Below are 24861 nucleotides of genomic sequence, written 5' to 3'. Positions count from 1 at the left end.
CTTCCAGAAAGTGTCCCTTTTGCTGTCCCTGAGACCCTGTGGCATTTCATGCGTCCTAATTTTTAGGTTTTACTTTTTATTTAATTTATTCTTTCTCATGTGCCCTACTTTTTGGTTTAGCTGATGTTGCAAAGACAAAATTACAAAGGAAAGCACTGTGGTTATAGCATGTCAGCTATTTAGGACTTTTAAATATGGGCTTTTGTTTCTTATCATTGCTTACATAGAACACCTGAGATTAGAACATATATTCTTTAAGAAAGAAAAAAACGAGACAGGATTTTTGCCTTTCCTTTCCTTTGAAGGTCTTAGGAAGCCAAGAGAAAGAAAAAATTAAAAGTGTGGACACCATGAGCCACACAGGATATAGCATGCCCAGTTGGCTATGGGCTCTCAGATGCAGAGGAAGGAAGAAACATAAGCCACCATAAACTCCAGCCAGAATTCAGATTTCCCCCAAAAAACTACAACCACAGTTGCCAAAGCACATGAAATTATATACCAAGGTGATCTAGGAGCCAAGAGGGACATGGGACACTCAGAAGACTTGGCTTAGTATCACCTTGTACAAGATACCCTTTGCCATTGAATACTCAGGCTGTGGGCTGACAAAGTTACACTCTGTGACATTAGGCCATTGGATGATACCATTCCAAGATGGGTGATGGTTAGAAAGGAGCCAGCGGCATGTTCATGGAAGGAAATCCATAGCAAAGACGTAAGAAAAATGCAAATGAGAAAAGCCCGTGTAAGAAAGGGAATTGTACAGTTGATCCTTAAACAACACAAAGGTTGGGGCATCCACCACCACGCAGTCAAAAATCCCTTCTCCAAATATCTTTGGATTCCCCCCAAAACTTAACTGCTAAGAGCTTACTGCATATAGGAAGCCTTACTGATTCCATGAACCATCAGCTAACACATAGTTTGTGTGTGATACGTTATATGTACTGTATTCTTAGAACGGAGTAAGCTGGAGAAACGAAAATGCTACTAAGAAACTCATAAAGAAGAGAAAATACGTTTACAGGGCTGTACTGTGCTATTGAGAAAAATCTGTGTATAAGTCAAACCCGTGTTGTTCAAGGGTCAACTCTATAAGGAAACAGCTCACCAGGCTGCTCTCCACACACTCAAATAAAAATACACTTGGCGTGATCTTCTGATAATGAAATAACATGACTGGTTTCAAAGGGAAACCTTAAGGGCCCAGAAGAAGGGCAAACTCATCTGAGACAGCTCGGTACAGGCATGGAATGTGCAGGTGAACACCACGGGAAACCAAGTACGTTGTAAAAACACATCACAGATGAAGAACCGCCATACACAAGACAGAGAAGCAGGATAGAAACCCCCAAAGTTAAATGGAAAATAACACAGACTTAAAAAGAAGGTGGCAAATAAAAATCATCAAACTCTCTGTTCTGAGAGAAGAGAACAAAACAATTCTAAAATACCCACCGTGAAATTGCCAAATTACAACACTAAAAAAAAATAAAATAAAATGAAACAAAAATATTCAAAAGTGCATTCAAGAGAAAGATATCAAGTTTCATGAAAAGACATGAAATGGAATGCATTTCATAGGTGCCCAGAGTGACCTCATTAGCAGGTGAGGGCAAGGACATGTCTACAAAGTCCAAAGTCCTAAGAGGAAGGAAGGTTACCATATGGCGTTCCTTCCTTCACCAAGCCAAGTTGTCCATCAACAAATCTAAAATCAAGTGAAAGCTGAGTATTATGGTGCCATGGGCAGTACCCTAAACTGTTATGTTTTATGTATACTTATACATAAAATGTATACATAAAATGTGTGTGTATACATGTGTGTAGATAAGTGGACATCAATACATGTGTGCGTGTATATCTATGTATTAAAGAGTATACTACCCTTAAAACTGCATATACTCTAAAAAACACACATGTGTGTGGTTTACAGACATGCACGCACTCAACTCAAAGGCCACGTGTCCTCCTATGACCAGTTATGGGTACACAACTCAGGGACCCTGTGTGTCCTTCTATGACCAGTCAGTGATAACCGGGCTATCCTAAGTCATCTTCACAGTTCACTTGCACAAAAATAGTAAGGGATAAATCTTGGATTTAAGAGTGCTTTTTTAAATGTCTACATAGCTGCTTACAGACATTTTTATTTATTTATTCATTTTCAGCATAACGGTATTCATTGTTTGATCTATAAAGAACTCCTCAGAATCAACACACACAAAACAGATAATCCTATCAAAAAATGGGCAGAAGATATGAACAGACACTTCTCCAATGAAGACATACAAATGGCTATCAGACACATGAAAAAATGCTTACAGACATTTTAATGATTCTCTTTTCCCAAAACATTACCCTTAAATACAGGCTATATTCATGGAAAATCTGCAGAATTTAAGATGTGTGAAATCTGAGTCTCCTAGGGCTTAGTTATGATGTTGGTGTCTTTATGGCAGGGAAGTAAAAACGTAACACTTTACATTATTTTCCACAATTGACTTCCTTTTAGAAGACGTGAGAGGAAAAATAATTCTGTATAGCAACCTGATTTAAGTACCAGGACAGTTGGAGTTAGAGGGAACTGGACAGCCTGCCATTTCCCATCATACGACAACTAAAATCTTTTGAAATGAAGAAATCTGCATACCCAACTTACACTATAGGTAATGTGTTCTGAAAGATTCTCATTTTCCTCCTAGAGGGAAACAGCACGATTCACAGTCTGTCGTTTACCGTCCTACATGTACTCATAGAAATACTCTGCATCCAAGACACTGGAAAGCAGCCGGCCTGACGTTGGCCATGCTAGAGTAAACCATAGTACCTTTGTCTGCTATCCCCATGTGCCTGCCCAGTTCCCTGTTGGGTTCCTGAAACCCGCTGAGGACTGGTATAAATTTTGGAGTTCATCGTTTCCAACAGGGTTGAGGTGTGCTTTTCTTTGCTGTGAGGTTAAATTGTAGAGAGGCAATCCCATGAGTGTGACTCTGTGTAGCAATGGTAAAAAGTGACCATTAATTCCTTCCCATCAACCACATTAGATATGAGGTGGTGGAAATCCTCTCCCTTTGAATCAGGGATGGCCTGTGTCTTCCTGGACCAATTGGTCATGGAGCCCATGATGCTCTGTAGACATTTACGACCTGTAGGTTACACCTGGTTTTGGCACAATGTTCATTGATGAGGTGCTCCTTCTTTCTCTTTGCTCTCATTCTATGAGAAATCCAAATCCCATGGCGAAAGCACATTTTGGCGTTCTGGTCAGAACCCCCCCCCCCCCACACACACACACACTCCCTACAACACACACAAGCATGCACAACTGAGCTCTGGTTTGAGTTGACACAGTCACAGTACCAGGCATGGGAATGGAAATTTCATCTCATACACAGATAATTGCTTACCCGTTGGAGTCAGCCCAAGCACCGACAATCCCAACCATACTGGACCTTTCTTTGTCCATACATGGATTTCTCATAGAATGATGGGTGGTTACCCAAGAAGGAGCACCTCATAAATGAACAAAATCCATGATCAAATATAAGCATGACGTCCACCATGGGAAATGAGACCACCATGTCGATGGTCTATCCCAGGAAATCACCCATGCTTAGACAACAAAGGCTCACCTGAGAGGCTCTGTGGCTGTCTCACCATCCCCCGTTTTACACAAAAAGGCTGTGCCTTCTCAAAGAAACATCAGTGGGAGAATCAATCACCCCAAATTATCAACCCGACTGGGACCTCCTTGTGAGGGCAATATGGCCAGCGGCCCCAAAGTAAAAATCATCACAATGCTGGGATCTGCTCACAAGGTAGATGTCACAAACAGCCAGGCCAGAGGAGCCTCCAGTGTGCCTGGGACTCTGATCTGAAGCTAGGAAGAGGAAGTTGTGCCTCAGCAGGGCTCTCTGATAGAGAGAATGTCCTCAACCCAGGACATTTTATATTTTGGTCATCCTTCTGAGTCCATAACAGCTTATGATGTGTTTGCGTGCACACAGCACAAAGACGGGCTTTGCTGTGACCCCAAGAACCAAGAGGCAAATGTCTCATGACACACAGCTGGTCATATTCATGCTCATCCAGACCCTTTATTTATTTATTTTTTCTACCCCTTTTCCTTGATTCTACGTTCCCTGTGTTTCAAAAACTCGCCTTGACGGTAATGCAATAATGTGGAACAGAACAGAAACCCAATCTCGGTTTTCCTCTTAACACAGTTCGCGTGAGAAGAAAATCGCCTCACGCCGATGGTGATAGGATCCGGAAGCCTGTGTCAGGGAGATGGATGGAATCAGATGATTGCTGCATGTGACCGTCACACACGACTGTTCATTACATTGACGGCAGCGCTGTGCACCTATTTCTTTTGTCTGAGGGGAGGATGCCGTGTCCGCTGAGTGAGGAGGTGTCATGAGGGAGCCGTATCATTTCACGACATTTGTTTCTGGGTCACTTGAGGGAAATGAAAGCCTGTTATCTTACAATATCCATTTATACAGTGACCCTCTACATGGTGTGCTCTGTAATAACAGGAAGAGTGGTCTCCATACTGCATATACACTTAAAATACATCAACTTTCTGTAAAAGTATAGCTAAATATTATATTATTATTATTAATAATTAATATAATTATATTATTATATAACAACCTATTTTAATAATGTACGATATTAATATAAAATGGTAAACATATTTATAACTTAATAGAGAATTGTCTATAAATGTGCCTTCCAGTTCATTGTTTTTTTAAAAGATTTATTTATTTATTTTAGAGAGCAAGAACAAGCGTGCAGGGGAGAGGCAGAGGGGAAGGACAGAGACATTCAAGTGACCTGGCAAAGTCCACCATGGGACTTGAACTCATAACCCTGAGATCATGACCTGATCCAAAACCCAGAGTCGGATGCTTCACTGACGGCAACCTTCAGACGTCCCCCCTTTCAGTTCATATTATAATTAAAAGGATAAAGATGCTTGTAAAGATGCCCTCCTCACTGGATGGGGAACAGCAGCTCTGCAAACACTGGTTTTGCTTAGCTTCTACTTTAGGTTACAGAAAATTATCTCTAAAGGATGCCATTGATTTTGAAGACAGCAGAAGAAGCAGCAGGTGACAAGGGTCAAAGAATCACCAGGTCTTTAAAGAAAAACAAACACCACCACCAACACCAACGAAAAACCATACAGGACCTTCAATGTCAAAAGTGATACAAAGTTGATGTGTTTAAAGAGATACTTAAAAGGACACCTGGCATCGGATTTCTGTCTTCTGTTTTCCATGTTTCTCCAAAATCTTTAGAAACCCGATAATCCTGTGTCTCTGACCATGAGTTTTCTCCCTCCCAGGGTAGTGTCGTGTACAACATTCCCATCAGCACACAGGTGGGACCCCAGCTTTGATGTCCCTACCTGGGTCCACAATGTTGGAACCCACAGCCACATTCTGATTCCTTTCACTGAAAACACACATAACACGAAAAAAAAAACAAAACCCAAAAACCAAAACCTCAGTGTCATTACTTTGGAAGTGCCGAAGCGATCAGACATGTGATGATGTCAGGCTGACATACATATATTTATATCAAAATGCAAGTGAGTGTAGGTACTGACTGTCATTTCATGGAGTGCATACTTTGGGGGAAGGAATTGCTTCTCAACAACAACAAGAACCAAAAAATCCCAAACCAAGAGACAAGTCGTAAAAATGATCATTCCTGCAGAATCAAGACTGCCCCACCACGGGCTCTCTCCCTGCAAAACAAAACAAGGAAAAATCCAAACCAAACCCAACCCAAGCCATCTGGGAAGATGGATTTTCACTGAACAAAGCTAAGAAGATGCCCTTTAGTAGAAAAACCTGTTGATCACGAAAACCTCTCTGCTCCGACTCCATACCTTGGAACACCAGCTCTTAGAGGTAATGGGAGATAACTGTCCCTGACTTATGAGCCGAAAAATAGGACAGACAATACTCAGAGGAAGATACTTTTAGAATAAAATCAAAAGGGACAATCAAAACTTTGCAGCTGCAGAACATGCTTCCCAGGACACCTCAGACACTAGAGAAAAACTAACACAGAGTAAGGACATTAATGAAAGATCATTAATCAAGTGTTTTCTGATTATGAGTGCATGCAAAGAAAACCGATAAAATCAGCCCCTTACAGAAAGAAGCATTACTTATTGCCTGTTTTCCTGATTTGCCTGTTTTTCGTTGTTTTTTTGTTTTGTTTTCTGTTTTTTTTTTTTCTGGTTTATGGCTGATTAAATGTGTGTAAGAACTTGACATTCTGCACTTGATGTATTTTCCAACTGTTCCCCTGTTTTGGCTTCTGCTCCTGTAAACTGTGGATAAATTGATCATTACTCATCCTCCGAATTTTTAAAATCAAAGACTTTGTTTCTAAACTTTCACTGTTGTTCCCTTTTCACATTATGCTGATTACTTTCGATAATCTTGCACCGGCTGATGAATTTTTCATGACCCTCTGAACGTTTTTGAAACATTGCAGAGCAGATTTTTATGTTCTTTGATATAATGCTACGATAATCCCACTATAGCAGGGCTTTGGGGTCCTGAATGCTGTGTTTGCTTTTTGTCATTCAGAGACGCCGCTTCTCTTTGATTTTGCTGGTTCATATTTGATTCACCATAACCTGTGGCATCTGCATACTCCAGGGGAATTATTTGCCTCCAGATGTGTTTGCTTTTGCTTCTGCTAAGAGCAAAGGTAAATACTGGCCTAAGGCCAGTGTAGCTCCTGCCAAGAGCTGTGCCTCCTACAGGATCCTCAAGTCCTGCTCCCACATAGCGTTGGCTGGGCCCCAGCTTCAGGTTCCCAGTCCCCTCTCTACCGCTGACACTTAACTCCAATAAGCAAATAAAACCTCCAAACCCTTGACTTTGTCCACTGCCTACATGTTCGGTGGTAACTCATTGGGTTTTGTATTTATTTGTTGTTGCTGTTTTGGTTTAGCATTACTTGGGGTTCTTGGAATTTGCTTTCTTTTTACAAAGTTGCCTTTCATTGTGGTAAGAACCCTTAGCAAGAGATCCGCGCTCTCAAATGTTTAAGTGTATAAGGATGTATGGTTGACTAGACTGTTGTGTAGTAGATCTCCAGAACTTACCAACCTTGCTTCACTGAAGCCTTCTGCCCATCGATTTATGAGTCGCCATTGTCCCATTTTCCCCACCCTTGGCAACCGCCATTCCCATCTTTGACACCATGAATTTGGACTATTTTTAAATTCCACATGGACCTGAGATCATGCAGGATTTCTGTGCTAGGTTTATTGAACTTAGCATGATGTCCTCAAAGTTCATGCATTGTTGGTCCAGAGCGCAGAATTACCTATTATTTTTCTCTTTTTAAAGGCCGAAGAGTGTTCCATTGTGTGCATAAAACACATCGTCTTTATCTGTTCATCTCCCAGTACACATTCAGGCTGTTTCCATGTCTTGGTTCTTGTGAGTAGTGTTGCAATTCATATGGGGGCACACATATCCTGTGAAGAGCTTGATGTCCCTTCCTTTGGATAAATATATTGCAATTTTCTTCTGCTTGTTAGGAAATATAGCAATTGCTAAAGGGCATGCTTGGGAGAATTTATGCAAGGTCTATTTGTTCTGTGTTAGGGGTCTCTTCAGGGAATGGACTTTTGTACCCCCAGAGTCCTCCAACATGCCCCTCCATTTTGGTTTTCTTTCAAAGTATAGATTGATGTCAAGACTTGTGTACTTATTCCCTGCTCTTACTCTGCTTACAGAATGCAAGGGAAGCTCTTCCACATGGCAAGCAAGGGACTGTGTGATTTTCCCCTTCTGTGTACTTCTTAGAATTACCCATCGCCCCATGCACACCAGATTCCAGCCATGTTGGACGCCATAAAATACCTATCATGTACATTCCACATCAGCATGTCTTACTTAGACTGATGCTTCTGGGTAGCTGTCTTCTCCATCTCTGTCAGGCTTCACAATAGAAGCATCAAAGCCATTCCTTCTACCTTTGGGGCACACAGAAAATAAATCACATTCGTCACCCTCTCTGACAACTTGGTGCAGCCATACGATTGAGTTCTAGCCAATGACGTGTGGATGGATATCTCTTTCCCACCAAATGAAGGAGATCTTTGTACATGTTTTTTCCACTTCCTTCACCTGTGAAGAGAAATGGTGATCACTAGGTCTGGGTTCTGGATGCTGCTCCATACCCATCTGAAAAATGAATGCTATGCATTTAAGATGGGATTTCCTACAGGATCTTCTTGTACGTATCTTCTACTTGCAATCCTTCTGCTAGACTTTATCTGAGGATCTCGAAAGCCACCACACTTTAGAAGCATCCGTCTGGTCCTAATGCGGGGAAGAGAAGAGACAGAACATTTGGGCTGATCAGCCTCATTGGTACTTAGACAGCATTTACAAGGAGTGAGGAAGCATCTCTGTTATGTGAGACACAGTAGAGCTGAATTAGGTTCACTCCCATAGACAACGAGTACTTCCTTTCAACTAAAAGGTGACGAGGGTGGAGATAAAACAACTCTTTGGACATCCCTGGAATTGTCATAGTTTGCCCTTCATATTAATCCTTAATAGTCAAAAGGATATCAGGGTGTATGTTCTGGAGAATATCTCTATGGAAAGGCTGTCTACCGTGTCCACCATAACGATGGAAAAATTTGTGGGCTTCATAAACTTACAGATTTATAATCAGTACAAGGGTGACCTGTGACATCCTCCTTTATTATTTTTATTTTTTTAAAGAATTTATTTTTATTTATTTGACAGACAGACCACAACTAGGCAGAGTGGTAGGCAGAGAGAGAGGAGGAAGCATGCTGTCCGCTGAGCAGAGAGCCCAATGCAAGGCTCGATCCCAGGACTGTGGGATCATGATCTGAGCCGAAGGCAGAGACTTAAACCCACTGAGCCACCGAGGTGCCCCAACGTCCTCCTTTATAGGCTCAGGCAATTCTTGCATGTTCTGAAGCTTGGAAACCAGTGTCCCAGCAAAATACCTGACCCTTATACATGTATTAAGCCACGGCCCCCAACACCATCGTTATAATCATACTCATCATCAACTTCATCATATCTTGCAAATTGTCGGCCAGATGAGTATTGATGAAAGAATTCATTTATAGAAATAATGCAGTTTGAAGTGGCGAGGTTCAGAGCTGATGGCCAAGAAAGAATTCTTAAGGCGTCTGTAGTGCAAGAAAAGGTGGTTCGACCTCAGCCGCAGCAACATCTTCCTAGGAACAACGGCAAAGGCAAGGGAAGCAAGGGCGAAAATGAACTATTGGGATTTCATCAAGATCAAAAGCTTTTGCACAGCAAAGGAAACAGTTAACAAAACCAAAAGACAGCTGACAGAATGGGAGAAGATATTTGCAAACGACATATCAGATAAAGGGCTAGTATCCAAAATCTATAAGGAACTTAGCAAACTCAACACCCAAAGAACAAACAATCCAATCAAGAAATGGGCAGAGGACATGAACAGACATTTCTGCAAAGAAGACATCCAGATGGCCAACAGACACATGAAAAAGTGCTCCACGTCACTCGGCATCAGGGAAATACAAATCAAAACCACAATGAGATATCACCTCACACCAGTCAGAATGGCTAAAATTAACAAGTCAGGAAATGACAGATGCTGGAGAGGATGTGGAGAAAGGGGAACCCTCCTCCACTGTTGGTGGGAATGCAAGCTGGTCCAACCACTCTGGAAAACAGCATGGAGGTTCCTCAAAATGTTGAAAATAGAACTACCCTATGACCCAGCAATTGCACTACTGGGTATTTACCCTAAAGATACAAACATAGTGATCCGAAGGGGCACGTGTACCCGAATGTTTATTGCTTTTTTAAAGATTTTATGTATTTATTTGTCAGAGAGCGAGTGAGCACAGGCAGGGGGAGGGGCAGGCAGAGCAGGCAGAGGGAGAAGCAGGCTCCCCGCTGAGCAGGGAGCCCGATGTGGGGCTCCATCCCAGGACCCTGAGATCATGACCTGAGCCGAAGGCAGACGCCCAACTGACTGAGCCACCCAGGCAACCCAGAGAGATGGTTTTATTTTAAAGCATGGGGACAGGACCTGTGCACCGAAAGAGTTCCACTGGGGTTGCAAGGAGCGTCGGATGATAGACTTTGTGGAGTTGCATAAGCTAAAGACAAAGGGACGTTTCCAAAAGGGCTTTCATATGCTGAAGAAGACCCTGAAGAACCTGGAGACCTGGCTGCTGTCCAGCCCATGTTGTTCTGCACTTAAGTGAGACAGTTGGGAGCTTCCTGAATCAACCTCCTGAATTAGCCAACCTCACGTACTTGTCAATGCAGGGTGTAAAGACATTTAATTTCATCTACATTTCCTTCTGCCTCTGTCTCCCACATTACAAAGGGACAGATCATTCCTTGAACTTAACAAGTATGTTGTGCAACCTGACATGTTCTTTTAAAATGTCCCTTTTGGGTTAATTTCTTCACCTGGGCCATAGGGACTTCTGTCTCTGCCTGAGCCACTAGGCAGTAGGAAACTTAAAATCCTGGTCCTCTGAAGTCCTTACTGCAGAGCAGTAAGTGGACTTAAAAATTACTCCAATTTTGTTCTATTAAACATTTACTTAAAACTAAATTAATAGAGAAGGAAAGGAAACGATTCACCCTGTGTCCATCCAGACATAAAAAAACAGGGTGAATAATCCCATGTCTTCTGATGCACATCCATGGCTTTGCCTCCTCAACCGTCTTCCGCAAGTCCCATTTAAATCCGTGACCTCCAGCAGACGACATGCAAATCCTCAATTACACGTTGCGGAGAAATTTATTTTCCAAGCACGGCACTCAGAGGATTCTCTGCAGGCGTGAGTTAATCTGCTTGGGAATGTCCCGTGGTCTGCCTCACTTCACATCGAGATGCTCCCGAGTTCGCAGTCCCCAAAATTACTCACCTCATCTCCACAGCCTAAGATGATGGAAAAAATGAGATTTTGTCACATAACGTCCCTCCCAGCTCTCCTGTAGAACGTTCAAATCAGCAGTGATCAAAACCTGAGATTTAGCGCAACTCAGGAATGGTTTTATGTGCAAGCTTCCTTCTTAGGGAAGCTTAACAGGAGTGCTTTCTGATGTTAAATCTATTAAAATCAGAGAAGGACATTTCTTCTCTAGGTTGGATCGTACCTACTTATTTGCAGGAACTCAGATATCCCCGCCAGTGGCAGGATCAAACCTTGAATGAACATCCCAGGCTGTAACACTCTAGGGTCACAAAGGATTTCCCAAGATCTGTTTTCTTATAGACGTTCATTACTTACAGACATTTTATTCATGCCCACATTAAAATCACAATGTCATAAAGGATAGTAGAGAGCCAGCTTTCCAAAGAAGTCAGCATTCCCTGAAATAGTTGTTTCTTTTTTCTTTGCACGGAAGGAAGGTTTGGTGAACATGGATCCGTATTTCTTGAGTACTGTGTTGGTTTGCTAGGGTTGCCATAACAAAATATCACACATGGGATGGCTTCAACAACAGACACTTATTGTCTCCCATTCCTGGAGGCTGGGACTCTGAGATCCAGGTGGGACAGAGACTGGTTCCTCCTGAGGCCTCTCTCCTTGCTGTGTAGACCCTGTGATCTCCTCATGTCCTCATGTGGGAAGACATAGGAGGATCAGATATTGAATAATGTCCCTCTGTGCATTTCTGTGTCTTCATCCTCTCTTAAAAGGACACTAGTCGCATGGGACTAGGGTTCACCCCTAATGACCTCAATTTGCCTTTATTACTTCTTTGAAGACCATATCTTCAAATACAGCCCCATTCAGAAGTATTGGGGGAGGATCAGGGCTTCAACCTATGCCCCTTGGGTGATACAATTCAGCTCATTGCAAGTACCTACCTATATCGGTTGGTGTGCTAAGTACATTTAGAGGTTCCAAATACGATAGAGTAAACAGAAGACAAGGCAGATCCCTGATACAACCCACATTCCAGTGACGGACATCAAAAGTCAACAAACCATATGCAGAGCAGACAAATTACAGTGTCTCCAAACAGGACATCTGAGATGAGCCTCAAAGGAAGGTCTGGGGGAGCCATGCAAAGTCCCAGCAGAGGAGTATCATAGACAAAGGAAAAATGATTTGAAAAAAAAGATGGGGGAAAAAAATCTTTGAGATGGGAATGACAGCTTCAAGGGATAAAAGAGGTCTAGAAGACATAATGAGGTTAGAGACCCAGGAAGAACACCGTTACCACCATTTCGGGTTATCAGGCATGCTATGAGTTTGGAATTTCTTTAAGTGTTATGGGAAGGCATTGGGGGTTTTAAGTAGAGGGTGTCAGGCTTTGGTTTTTGTTTTGAAATCATCCTTCTGGCCATTGCATGGTAAGTGGGGTGGTGTGAGTGCTGATAGGTTAATATGGTAATATTGGACTAACGTAGGATTTATGAGCTTGCTTTGTTATCAACCCGTTGGATGATAGGGTTATTAACTGGAAGGAAAAAACCCAAGGAAAGGACACTTTGTTTAAAGGCGGGGGGGGAAATCAAGACTTCTGTTTTGGAAGATGATGTCATGTTGAAGATGTGTAAAAATTTATTTGTGACTTTGGACAACCGATGTAACTTCTTTCTACTTTCATTTCTTCCTTTGTAAGATGAGGTTGGATTGTTAAGAATTAAATAAGATTGTCCATATTAAATACTTAGCACTGGGTGTAGCACATGAATGTTCAAAATATTATCTAGGTAAGGTTTAGCATGAAACAGTGGATTCGATATTTCATAATATATCTGTGTTCAGAGTCCAACATTCTTGCATTATGCCATGCAAAGTTCACAATATTAATTAACATCTGTTACCATCTTTATGCAATTTTTCTCAGAAACGTTTGTACAGTCAGTTTTTGATTCCTAATCAAGTGTGAACAGCGTTAAAAACAGAAAGAACGTATAATTTTTGGAAATGTACATGAAGATAACAATTTGAGTGTAAGGCAATGATAGGGAAATTCAAAATGGAAGCCAAAGTTGGAACCGGACTTCTACTCCTTTTTTTATTTTTTAATTGTAGCATACTGAGTTTTTATTATTCTGGTTACTGAAATATATTTGGAATAGAACATGTAAAACTAACTTGTATGGCGCCTGGGTGGCTCAGTGGGTTAAAGCCGCTGCCTTTGGCTCAGGTCATGATCCCAGGGTCCTGGGATCGAGCCCCACATTGGGCTCTCTGCTCAGCAGGGAGCCTGCTTCCCTCTCTTTCTGCCTGCCTCTCTGTCTACTTGTGATCTCTCTCTGTCAAATAAATAAATAAAACATTTAAAAAAAATTAAATTAAGTTGTACAACGATGTTGACTGCATAATTTTACCGATGGTACTATGATTACCATCATAAGGACAGCGAGCTCCTCCCAACTTTAGAGTGTCTCAGCATGCCTTGCTTTGGAAGTATGTGTTCTTTTAGACTTTTCCCTCGTTTCTGGTGTTGAAAGACACAGAAGCCCTTCCTGCGAGGCTAACAGATGTTTTCAAAATATTTAATCTTTCTAACATTTAAGATGTCAGCCTCAGAAAAACTATCCTAATATCCACCCAAACCTGTGTTTTGGAGAAGCATGAGAAGCACCTTGGCAACAGGAAACACCCACTGGGACTTCATTCATTCATTGATTCATTCATGGATCTGGCAGATATGAGTGAACTCTATTGTTTTAATAAGTTAATACAAGAGTCATTGCAGTAAATCTGATAATCCCAAAGCAGGTTCTTACTTTTCCACCTGTGCATAATCCTTTTTCAGTCCACAGGGTTGTAGAAGTCCTAAGGGGACAGACACCATATTCTCCACCTGGTACAGTGTCTAGTTTGCAAATAGTACATGCATGGTGTGCAGTGTATTGAGATGAATTGAGAGGGACTTTTTTTAAAAATAATTCTCTTTATGAATGTGTTTGAACAATCCCACTCTAACATCATCTCTACCAAGAAGGTTTCATGAAAAATATTCACATGAAGAGTTGTACATCTAAACAATCTCTATTGGTCATTGGGATCCTACCATCATTTTCATTGAGTAGATTTTGGCAACATCCCATACAAAATACAACGGTCCACCCATTTTTTGATACCTACGTCATTTTTTAAATGTTGACAGCTAACGAATATAAGAAATTGATTTTTTCCTAAATATGCCAGTAAGAATGAAATCTTTAAAATATACATTTATTGGTTTCCAACTAATACTCAGAACGATATAAGTTTTCCCTGATCCTACAATCATACTGGAAAGAAGGAGAACAATCTGAAAGTGTCTTATTTAAGGAATTTTAAAGCAGTGTACAGAATGCTTGTATTACCACAGTGCTAAATCGATGACCTTGGGCAAGTCCTTTTTCCTTTAAATGCCTCATTTTCCTAGAAAATAAGATGATCTGCAGTACGATGAAACAACGCTTCATGCAGAAGGGGAATAAACCTAATGGACCCAGTAAAATAGTATTTATTTCAGGAACTAAAAGCAGCTGAGCGTGAACAGAATGTTCCTGCGTTAACATTTTATTATCTGCACACACCAGGTTGCTTCAGGGACCTGTCAATTACAGAAATCTGGAAGTTAATGAAACAATACTTGTGCAGGGCTGGTGATTCTCCAGTTTAATTATTACATTAAAACGTTCATTGGAGAAATAGTTAACCTACTTTGTTTAATAGGTCATTCTTTCAACACAAGTGGTTACTATTTGTATTTTTGCTTTTGCCAAGTGAGTTTATATAGACCAAGACTATGTTGATAAGGACCGTCCATTGGGGAAGCATCTACGTAATAAGGAATGCTAAATGAAACAGACGTCAAGATGTTTTATTTCGATAACTTGCCCAAGAATCAAATCATCCATGTATTTTTTTTCTAAATAAACATACTCTTTATAAAAATAAATCTTAAGAGTCTCATCTCAGATAAAGAAGTCTGTATGCAGAATTTATGCATGGATTTCTTACAAGACTGATCCACGTGTCAGGTTGTAATGTTTGCTGGAATTAAGTGGATGCTTGCCTCATAACACAGTTGTTGATGATCTCATCCATTCTGGAAGATCAGCCTCATGGCCCTTTAATCATAAGAGCGATATGGCTGTGGATTTGTAAACTCAAGCGCATAGATAATGCATGGCATGACTTCAAGGACATAGCTCAGTCCTTAAGACGTATATCTTATTGACAAGAATTAAATATGCAAAATGATACATATAGTTAGCTGGATGATCACTCCTAAGATCTAAAATAAGTTTATATGCACATTTCCTACATGAGAAATTTGAGATAAGGTTCTTCTACTTCCAAGTCTGTCTACATGCAAACTCAAGTATCCTTTGACGTCTGCACATTGCTGTCGTTTGGTAAGATTGTTATTGGGTAGGGTTGTTCGTTACTGGCTTCACATTTCCCCCAAAACACAGTTACTCCTCTGTGTTCCAGACATCCTAGTCATTCGTGAATACCAGCTCTCTAAATCCAACACAGACTACCACCTTCCTGCCCATTCATGACGTTGATGCTTCATTCATGCGTGGGGACTAGGCGTGTGGTTGTGTGGTCCCATGTTTTCTTGAATGCATGTTCTGAATCTGTAAACAGTTTGTGTAATCTTTCCAGGATTTCTATCAAGTGGTCAAAGCACTGTTTAGTTACCTTTACCCTGGAGTAAGGCAGATGTGACAGGCAGAGCTACCTTGCCCAAATTTTCTTTCTCTTAACTTACTCATTAAAAATATATATATATATTTTATTTCATTTATCTGAGAGAGAGAGAGAGAACATGAGCAGGGCAGGGAGGAGTAGAGGGAGAGGGAGAAGCAGACTCCTCACTGAGCAGGGAGCTCTGTATGATGTGGGACTCGATCCCAGGACCCCGAGATCATGACCTGAGCTGAAGGCAGACATTAAACCAACTGAACTACCCAGAGACCTCTTAGTTACTCATTTCTGTGTGAAGACTATGCATGTGACTGTATAAAGGCATGTCGTTCACCCAAGTGTCTTACACCCAGAGTTATGCTGTGTGCCTTGGGCACTGCCTATAATTTTTTTAGAAGTGTCAGCAGTTTGAATGAACCTAGCAAATGTGCTTTACATAAAAATTCTTGGTGTTTATAGGAAGGATGAGTCTAAGCAAGCCACCTATAATTCGAAATGCCTGGTCTTCACTCCAGTGCATTTCTGACCATACTGCCTCTCCTCTCTCTAGGTAATGCCTACCCAAGACATTTGGTCTCAAATGTGATTCATCTTTCTGGGGACAGCCTTGCTGAGTCTCTTTAATATTTTCATTCTCGAGTTTGCCGTATTTTACTTATCACTTTTTCCCCCCCTCTCTACATGAGTATAACCCACGAGACTATTGAGTGGTTCTCAGACTTTAGGTAAGAATGTTGTGGAAAGCTTGTTAAAACACAGATTCCAGGGGTGGCCTGGGTGGCTCAGTGGGTTAAAGCCTTGGTCTTCGGCTCAGGTCATGATCTCAGGGTCCTGAAATCAAGCCCCACATTGGGCTCTCTGCTCAGTGTGGAGCCTGCTTCCCCCTCTCCCTCTACCTGCCTCTCTGCCTACTTGTGATCTCTCTCTGTCAAATAAATAAATAAATAAAATCTTTAAAAAAATGCAGACTCCAGCCAGACAACCTGAATCAGAAGTTCTGGGGCAGAGTCCATACATTTTAATTCCTAATATGCCCTAGGTTTATTCATGTGTCAAACTGGAGACCCCAGTTGAATTAACATGCCACTATAATAGAAAGAGGGTGGGTTGCACGTATTCTACTAAAATTTTCATTCCTAGCAATTATTACTGTGCTGAATGGAATTACTGGCTTATTCAGCTACAGGAAAAGGGACAACTTGTTAACTATATGGACACAGAATAAAACTTGGCAGTAGGAGGTGTCTGGGTGGCTCAGTGGGTTAAGTCTCTGCCTTCAGCTCAGGTCATGGTCTCAGGGTCCTGGGATTGAGCTCTGCGTCAGGCTCTCTGCTCATCAGGGAGCCTGCTTCCCCCTCTCTCTGCCTGCCCCTCTGCCTACTTGTGATCTCTTTCTCTGTCAAGTAAAAAAACAAAAAAACAAAACTTGGTGGTCGTTGACCCATGTGTGGTTCTCTCTCACATTGTTATTTCCATGTTTGGCTTATGATGGAATGGAAGCATTTACAATAAATTTGAGGACATGTTATTTTGTCATAATATGTCAAAAGGGAAGCCAAATTAAAAAAAAAAGGAAATATGCTTAAAAAAATACTCTGTCTTGATTCCAACCCATCTTTTCTAAATGAGACTTTCAAGTTATTAAAAAAAAAGAACAAGATGGAAACTTTATGACTTTGATATTCTAGTTGTGATTCTGTAGGGCAAAGAAAGTCATTTCTGCATATCCTTTGGCAATCTTTTTCAAAAATAATTTTCTTAACCTTTTTCTGAATCTAAGAATTTTGACATAACATATATATTGACTTGGGGCATGACATTCAACAAAAAAAGAAAAGTTAGGATCTTCACCCATATCTTTTTCTTTCTATCTTTCCATATCTTATTTTTTATTGCCTAGACTTTCTGATTTTTTTTCATTACTATTAAATTTTCTCCACTACAAATGGTTGGAGAAACACTTCTTGAAACCCACTGTTCAAGGATTTAAAACTTGAGAAATAATTGAACATTCCTGTAGTCCGAGTTGTGCATATTAAATGAATGCACAACAGAAGCAGCAATGACCCAGTTTTTGTGGTTTGGCATTTCCTCCACGTGCCGCTGTAGGAAAAAATTGACCTCTCATCACAGAAATCTCCAGGATCTGCCTTGAAGTAGTAAAAGTTGTTAGCTTGACCCTACACACACAACACATACACAGCATGCACGTTGCGTCCTTTGATTCATCTACTGGTAACGACATGTGCTAAATTTATCTTAAATCAAAAGAAGTGTGGTCAAAGAAAGGCTTGAATGAAATTCACTGAGTAGACAATGTTGAGGGCATGGGGTAGAAGTGGACGTAACCCACCCAGGTTTTGTGTAAGTGGTTGGAGTCTATGGCGACGCTCGGTTTTCTGTACGTACTTTCAGCACTTTCAGTTAAACTGATTTCTCAGGCAGCTGTCAGTAGGAGATCACTGCTGGTCAAACATCAGTAATTACATGATAACGGGAGTTAAAACTTGGTTATATTGGTTTTCTGGAAACGCCATAACAGAGGACCACAGGCTATGGGGCAAAACAACGGAAATATATTTTCTCACCATCTTGGAAGCTGGAAGTCTGCGATCCAGGTGGGGCCAGGGCTGGTTTCTCTTGAAGCCTCTCTTCTTGATGAGTAGCCGCTCTCTTCTCCCTGAGTCCTCACTTGGTCCTCCCTCTGCATATGTTTGTGTCTTAATCTACTCTTCTTCTTTTTTTTTTTTTTTTTTTTAGTTTTTAAATTTTAATTCCAACGTAGTTAACATACAGTGTGATGTTACTTTCAGGTATACAATATAATGATTCTCACCCTTTCTCGCTCTCTCTCTTTTTGTTTGTTTGGTTTTTTTTTTCTTTTTTTAAATTTTTTTGTTAACATATAATGTATTATTTGCCTCAGGGGTACAGGTCTGTGAATCATCAGCCTTACACACTTCACAGCATTCACCATAGAACATACTCTCCCCAATGTCCATCACCCAACCACCCTCTCCCTACCCTGCTCCAGCAACCCCCAGTTTGTTTAGTAAGGTTATGAATCTCTTATGATTTGTCTCCATCCTGATTCTCACTCCCTCTTATAAGGACAACAATCCTGTTGGCATAGGGGCACCCAAGTGGTCTTATTTTATTGTACCTTAATCTCCTCTCTATATGATCCATCTCCAAACAGAGTCCCATTTTGAGGTTCTGGGGGCTAGGCCTTCCATATGTGAATTTGTGTGGACACAGTTTAACCCATAACGCTGTAAAAGCCCATCAATTCCTGGAGTTAATCATGCAAGGAAAATTGGCCAAGGATCAAATCTTCAGGCCGCCATGAAATTAGAAGAAAAGCTGAAGAAGCACTCGCTACCTACTGTGTTCAACATAAAAAGGGGAAAAGAGAAAAGGAAAGGGCCGGTAGTGGAGGAGGCAAAGAGTAAGCTTCTGCATGAGTGCTCATCTGCAGGAGTGGACTTCACCAGGGGTGAGCTTCATGAGGGATGCTCTCCATGAGTAAGCCTCTCCACAAATGAGCACCTCCATCAGTGAGCTTCTTCATGAGTGACTGTCTCCATGAGTGTAGCTTTTCTATGAGTGAGACTCTATGAGTAAGCATCTCCACTAGGAAGCATCTTTATGGGTGGGCATCTCCATGGATAACTTCTCCATGAGTGAGCACTTCTGTGGGTGGGCATCTCTAGGAGTGAGCCTCTCCATGGATGAGCTTCTCCATGAGTGAGCACATCTATGGGTGGGCATCTCCAGGAGTGAGCCTCTCCATGGAAGGGCTTCTCCATGAGTGAGCTTCTCCAAGGATGAGCATCTCCATGGGTAACTTTCTCCATGAGAGAGTACGTCTATGGGTGGTCATCTCCATGAGTGAGGCTCTCCATGGATGGTCTTCTCCATGGATGGTCTTCTCCATGAGTGAGCTTCTCCAAGGATGAGCATCTCCATGGGTAACTTTCTCCATGAGTGAGTATGTCTATGGGTGGTTATCTCCATGAGTGAGGCTCTCCGTGGATGGTCTTCTCCATGGATGGTCTTTTCCATGAGTGAGCTTCTCCAAGGATGAGCATCTCCATGGGTAAGCTTCTCCATGAGTGAGCACGTCTATGGGTGGGCATCTCCATCATCATGGGAATGAGACTCTCCATGGTTGAGTTTCTCCATGAGTGTACCTTTTCCATGCTTCTTTGTTGATGGAGATTTAATCTTCCACGATGACACTGGTTTGAAGGTGTAGTTATGCCACACAAACTACCATATGGTTTTAAGCAATATTTACCAAATCATTCAGAAACTGTGCAAAACGTGAAGTATAAGGATGAGTATGAGAAACTTCCTCACTTCAAAAAAGCTACCAAGAATCAGTCAAATGAGATTTTCTCTCTTGGTGTGTCTCTCTTTGTATGACACATGCACACTTACACACTCACTCGCACACAACTCATAATAGTGCTGCTTCTCTGGCTGAAAACATTTCAAACTCATGTCTTGCAAAATCTTTCCCTCCAACATGGGAGACTAAATTGGATGGCTTGCTAGGATGACTCCTTTCAAATAAGACTATATTATAATGTTGTCAAAACTTAAATAATTCCATAAATGATATCACAGAACAAAATGCAAGTGAGCCTGTCTGTACTAAATTAGAAAAGCTTAATATCCTTCTTCAATAGCAAAATAAACTTGATATGTCCCCTGACGTATAAAGCATTAACTGGCTTGTATATAAAATTATGCCTCAGGAAATGAAACTGGCTGAGAAGGTGTAAACAAAACAAAGTTAATTATCATATATCCAGGTTGTGAAGTGACCAGCAAGCTGTCACAATGAATTTCCTACTAAAAGACAAAGAGGATGGTGGATATGAAAAAGGTAATAAAAGATTGCAGAGTTTAAACACTGTGGAAGGACTCTGTTTGCACAGTAAAAGACAGTTACATAAACCCATAGTTACAAGATAACCTTCACATTTTATGAAAGAAACTGGCAGTTTCCTGTAACTGTGCACATGCACAACACAGCATCTCTCCTCCTAAATATTTAGCTGAGAGAAGTGAAACTATGTCCACAAGATATTTGCACAAGAATGTTCATATCGAGTTTACTCACAGTGGCCCAATTGAGAAATGGTCTAGGGTTTCCTCAATTGGGGAATGAACGAAAAAAAAAAAAAGGAGATATATTTGTACAATGGACTGCTACTTAGTAGCGAAAAGAAATGGGTTACTGGTATACACAATAATATCGACAGATCTTTCTAAAAACAGTGTGGAAAGAAGCTAGACACAAAAATACAGACTGTATATTCCCGTTTATATGAAATTTGACAAAAAGCAACATAAATCTACAGTGAAAAAAATCAGAATGCGCTTAGAGGTGTGTGAAGTGATTTGGAATTTCTTGAAGAAGCTCAGTGCAGGTGAATTCTGCATCTTGGCAAGTTTTGTTTTTTGTTTTTTTGTGTGTTTTTTGTTTGTTTGTTTGCTTGCTTATTTTTAGTTTTTGAACACAGTGCTTTAATTATAAATCTTTTTTATTTTTTTTATTTTTTAATTACTTTTCAGTGTACCAGAATTCATTATTTATGCACCATACCCAGTGCTCCATGCAGTACGTGCCCTCCCTATTACCTACCACCTGGTTCCTCAACCTCTCACCCCCCGCCCTTCAAAACCCTCAGTTTGTTTTTTAGAGTCCCTAGTCTCTCATGGTTCATCTCCCCTTTCAGTTTCCCTCAACTCCCTCTCCTCTCCATCTCCCCATGTCCTCCATGTTATTTGTTATGCTCCACAAATAAGTGAGACCATATGATACTTGACTCTCTCTGCTTGACTTATTTCGCTCAGCATAATCTCTTCCAGTCCCGTCCATGTTGCTACAAAAGTTGGGTATTCATCCTTTCTGATGGAGGCATAATACTCCATTGTGTATATGGACCACATCTCCTTATCCATTCGTCCGTTGAAGGGCATCTTGGTTCTTTGCACAATTTGGCGATCGTGGCCATTGCTGCTATGAACATTGGGGTACAGATGGCTCTTCTTTTCACTACATCTGTATCTCTGGGGTAAATACCCAGTCGTGCAATTGCAGGGTCTTAGGGAAGCTCTATTCTTAATTTCTTGAGGAATCTCCACACTGTTCTCCAAAGTGGCTGCACCAACTTGCATTCCCACCAACAGTGTAAGAGGGTTCCCCTTTCTCCACATCCTCTCCATCACACTTTGTTTCCTGTTTAATGAACACAGGTATTGGGGTACCTGGGTGGCTCAGTTGGTTAAGCATCCAGCTCCTGATTTTGGTTCAGGTCGTGTTCTCAGGGTCGTGAGATTCAAACCATATCTCACTCCATGCTCAACATGGAATCTGCTTGAGATTCTCTCTCTCCTTCTGCCCCTGCCCCTGCTCACATTCTGTCTCTCTCTCTCAAAATAAAATAAAAAACAAAAACAAAAAGCCTTAAAAAAAAGAGGTATTGTCAGGCACACTTATGATTGCACACTTCCCCTAGGGATGCATATTCTACCTAAAACAAAAACAACAACAAAAATAGTCCTAATAACAAATGATAATATGCACACTGAGGTGTTTAGCAATGGAAATGTGTTTATTAGACACTCAGTATGTCACTTTTTTTCTTTTTAAGATTTTACTTATTTGTCAGAGAGAGAATACAAGCAAGGGGGAGCAGCAGGCAGAGGCAGAGGGAGAAGCAGACTCCCCTCTGAGCAAGGAGCCCGATGCGGACTCCATCCCAGGACCCTGGAATCATGACCTGAACCGAAGGCAGATGCTTCACTGACTGAGCCACTCAGGCGTCCCTACTTATTTTTAAATATATACATGAAAAGACAGCTTAAATGGAAAAAGGAAAAAAAAAAAACAGATGGGTAGCTATATGATAAACCAATCAAAGTAAAACATGCATTTTTGCAGATGTCATATGGGTTTGGTGCACTTGTCTTTCAACCTTCCCCTAAGTTTGATAAATTTAATATTCCTTATTGGAAAAAATAACTTAATACCAATTACATCTTAGAAAAAGCTAACGCGTGGCTCATTCGTGCATACAAGGCAATGGTAAGAAACCAGAAACCAGTTTCCTGAATGAACTTTGGGATGGTAATTGCTGCTTTTAAGGGCTCTCCAAAGAATGGATGTTGACGAGTGTGTTTTCTATGGATTTTTGCCACTTTACATGTATTTTCCTGGAGGAATTATTTTTTGCTTCCTGGTAACTACAAACACATTTTATCTGTATTTAAAGGAGTGGTACAGGACGAGGCAGATTTGTGTCTCTTTGTTCCACCCAGATACGTAGATACATGAATTTACAAATTTCAGTCCTACAATGAACCAAGCCATAACTCCTATTTCCACTATTTCATACCTAGGTATGAAAATATTACTACCATGCATGCCCATTACCAGTCATTTCTCTCTCAGATTTTCTTTACAACTGGTCCTACAGGGACACGCCTGGGTGGCTCAAGTAAGTGTCTGACTTTTTATTCCAGCTCAGGTCATGATCTCAGGGTCATGAAATTGAGCCCTGCATCCCGCTGTGTGTCGGGCTCTGCACTCGGCATGGGGTCTGCTTGGGATTCTTTCCCTCTGCCCCTCCTCCTGCTGTCGCTTTCTAAATAAAAAACAAATAAGTAAATGAAAATAAATAAATAAAATCTTTTTTAAAAAAATGTACTAGAAATACCATGTATTATTGAAACGATTTCCACAATTAAATCCATTCACGCTCCAGCTTGTAGACGATACACTAGTGGTAAATGAACAGCTCCAAATAAAAAAATTGAATCGCATCTTTTGTTAATATAATAATGAGCAATTTAGACCATGTTTTTGCAAGAAGTGATCTTGCCTCTGTCTCAGAAGATTCATCAAAATAGCTTGGTTGGGTCTATTTCATTCAATATGCTGAAAACATATTTTTTAAATTATTTTTTAAAGATTTAAAAAGAGAGGGAGAGCTTAGTCACTACTGAGCAGAGAGCCCGATGTGGGGCTCGATCCCAGGACCCTGAGATCACGACCTGAGCTGAAGGCAGATGCTTAACCGATTAAGCCACCCAGGTGCCCCAATATATCAGAAATTCAAAGCTTTTTCTTGTTTTCTGGAGGACCTATCTTTCATTTCTGGGAAAAGCATGAGTTTTCAGCACATCTACTACTGGCAAATGTTTGGACATATTTTATCCTAATGCTATAGATTACACTTTCCCTCCATCGTTTAATGCTTTTACAGGTGACTTCATTTTAGCTCCTTTGGGATTTTGGTGAAGAAGTCATGTTTCTTATGGCCCATAGTTAACCTGAAATTCTCTTCCTCCTCTTTCTATGTTGCTGGTTTTATTTACATACAATTTATTCCATTTTTTCTTCTGCTAATTTGTAAATTCTCTCATTTTTTAGTATACATTGATGATAATCCCCTTCCCCTCTACAAGTTCATTTTAAAAATACTGTTTAGGGTACCTGGTTGGCTCAGTGGGTTAAGCCTCTGCCTTCAGCTCAGGTCATGATCTCAGGGTCCTGGGATCGAGTCCTGCATTGGGCTCTCTGCTCTGCAGGGAGCCTGCTTCCCCCCTCTCTTTCTGCCTGCCTCTCTGCCTACTTGTGATCTCTGTCAAATAAATGTTTTTAGAAAGCATTGTTTATGAATAAAATCCCAATTACTTATGACTTATAGTTGGATTTTTGACTACGAGCACCTGTAGTTTCTTTTCTGTCCATAAAACTAGTTTTATAATTATTAACTTTTTCCCCCACCACTTATCCTAAATCCTAAATATTCCCTCAGTCAGTTTTGGGCATTCAAGCCTTTCCATGATTTTCATTTTCTTACAGTACATTTCTTGCTTTCCAGAATTCTCTTTTAGGGGCATCTGGGTGGTTCTGTGGGTTAAGCATCTGACTCTTGATTTTGGCTCAGGTCTCGGCTGGCTTCCAGGGAAACAATCCTACAATCACCCTTGATGTTTTCCTGTGGTAATTATTTCCAAAGTCCTTATATCCCGGATTCTCTAGGCCATTTTCTTTGTCTCAGAAAAATAGACAAGCACACCTCGGGGTCATGGGATTTGAGCCCCACGTT

This window comes from Meles meles, chromosome Y (assembly GCF_922984935.1).
Source record: "Meles meles chromosome Y, mMelMel3.1 paternal haplotype, whole genome shotgun sequence".
Lineage (NCBI taxonomy): Eukaryota > Metazoa > Chordata > Mammalia > Carnivora > Mustelidae > Meles > Meles meles.
The sequence above is the reverse complement of the archived record's forward strand: the minus strand, read 5'-3'. Positions refer to the sequence as shown.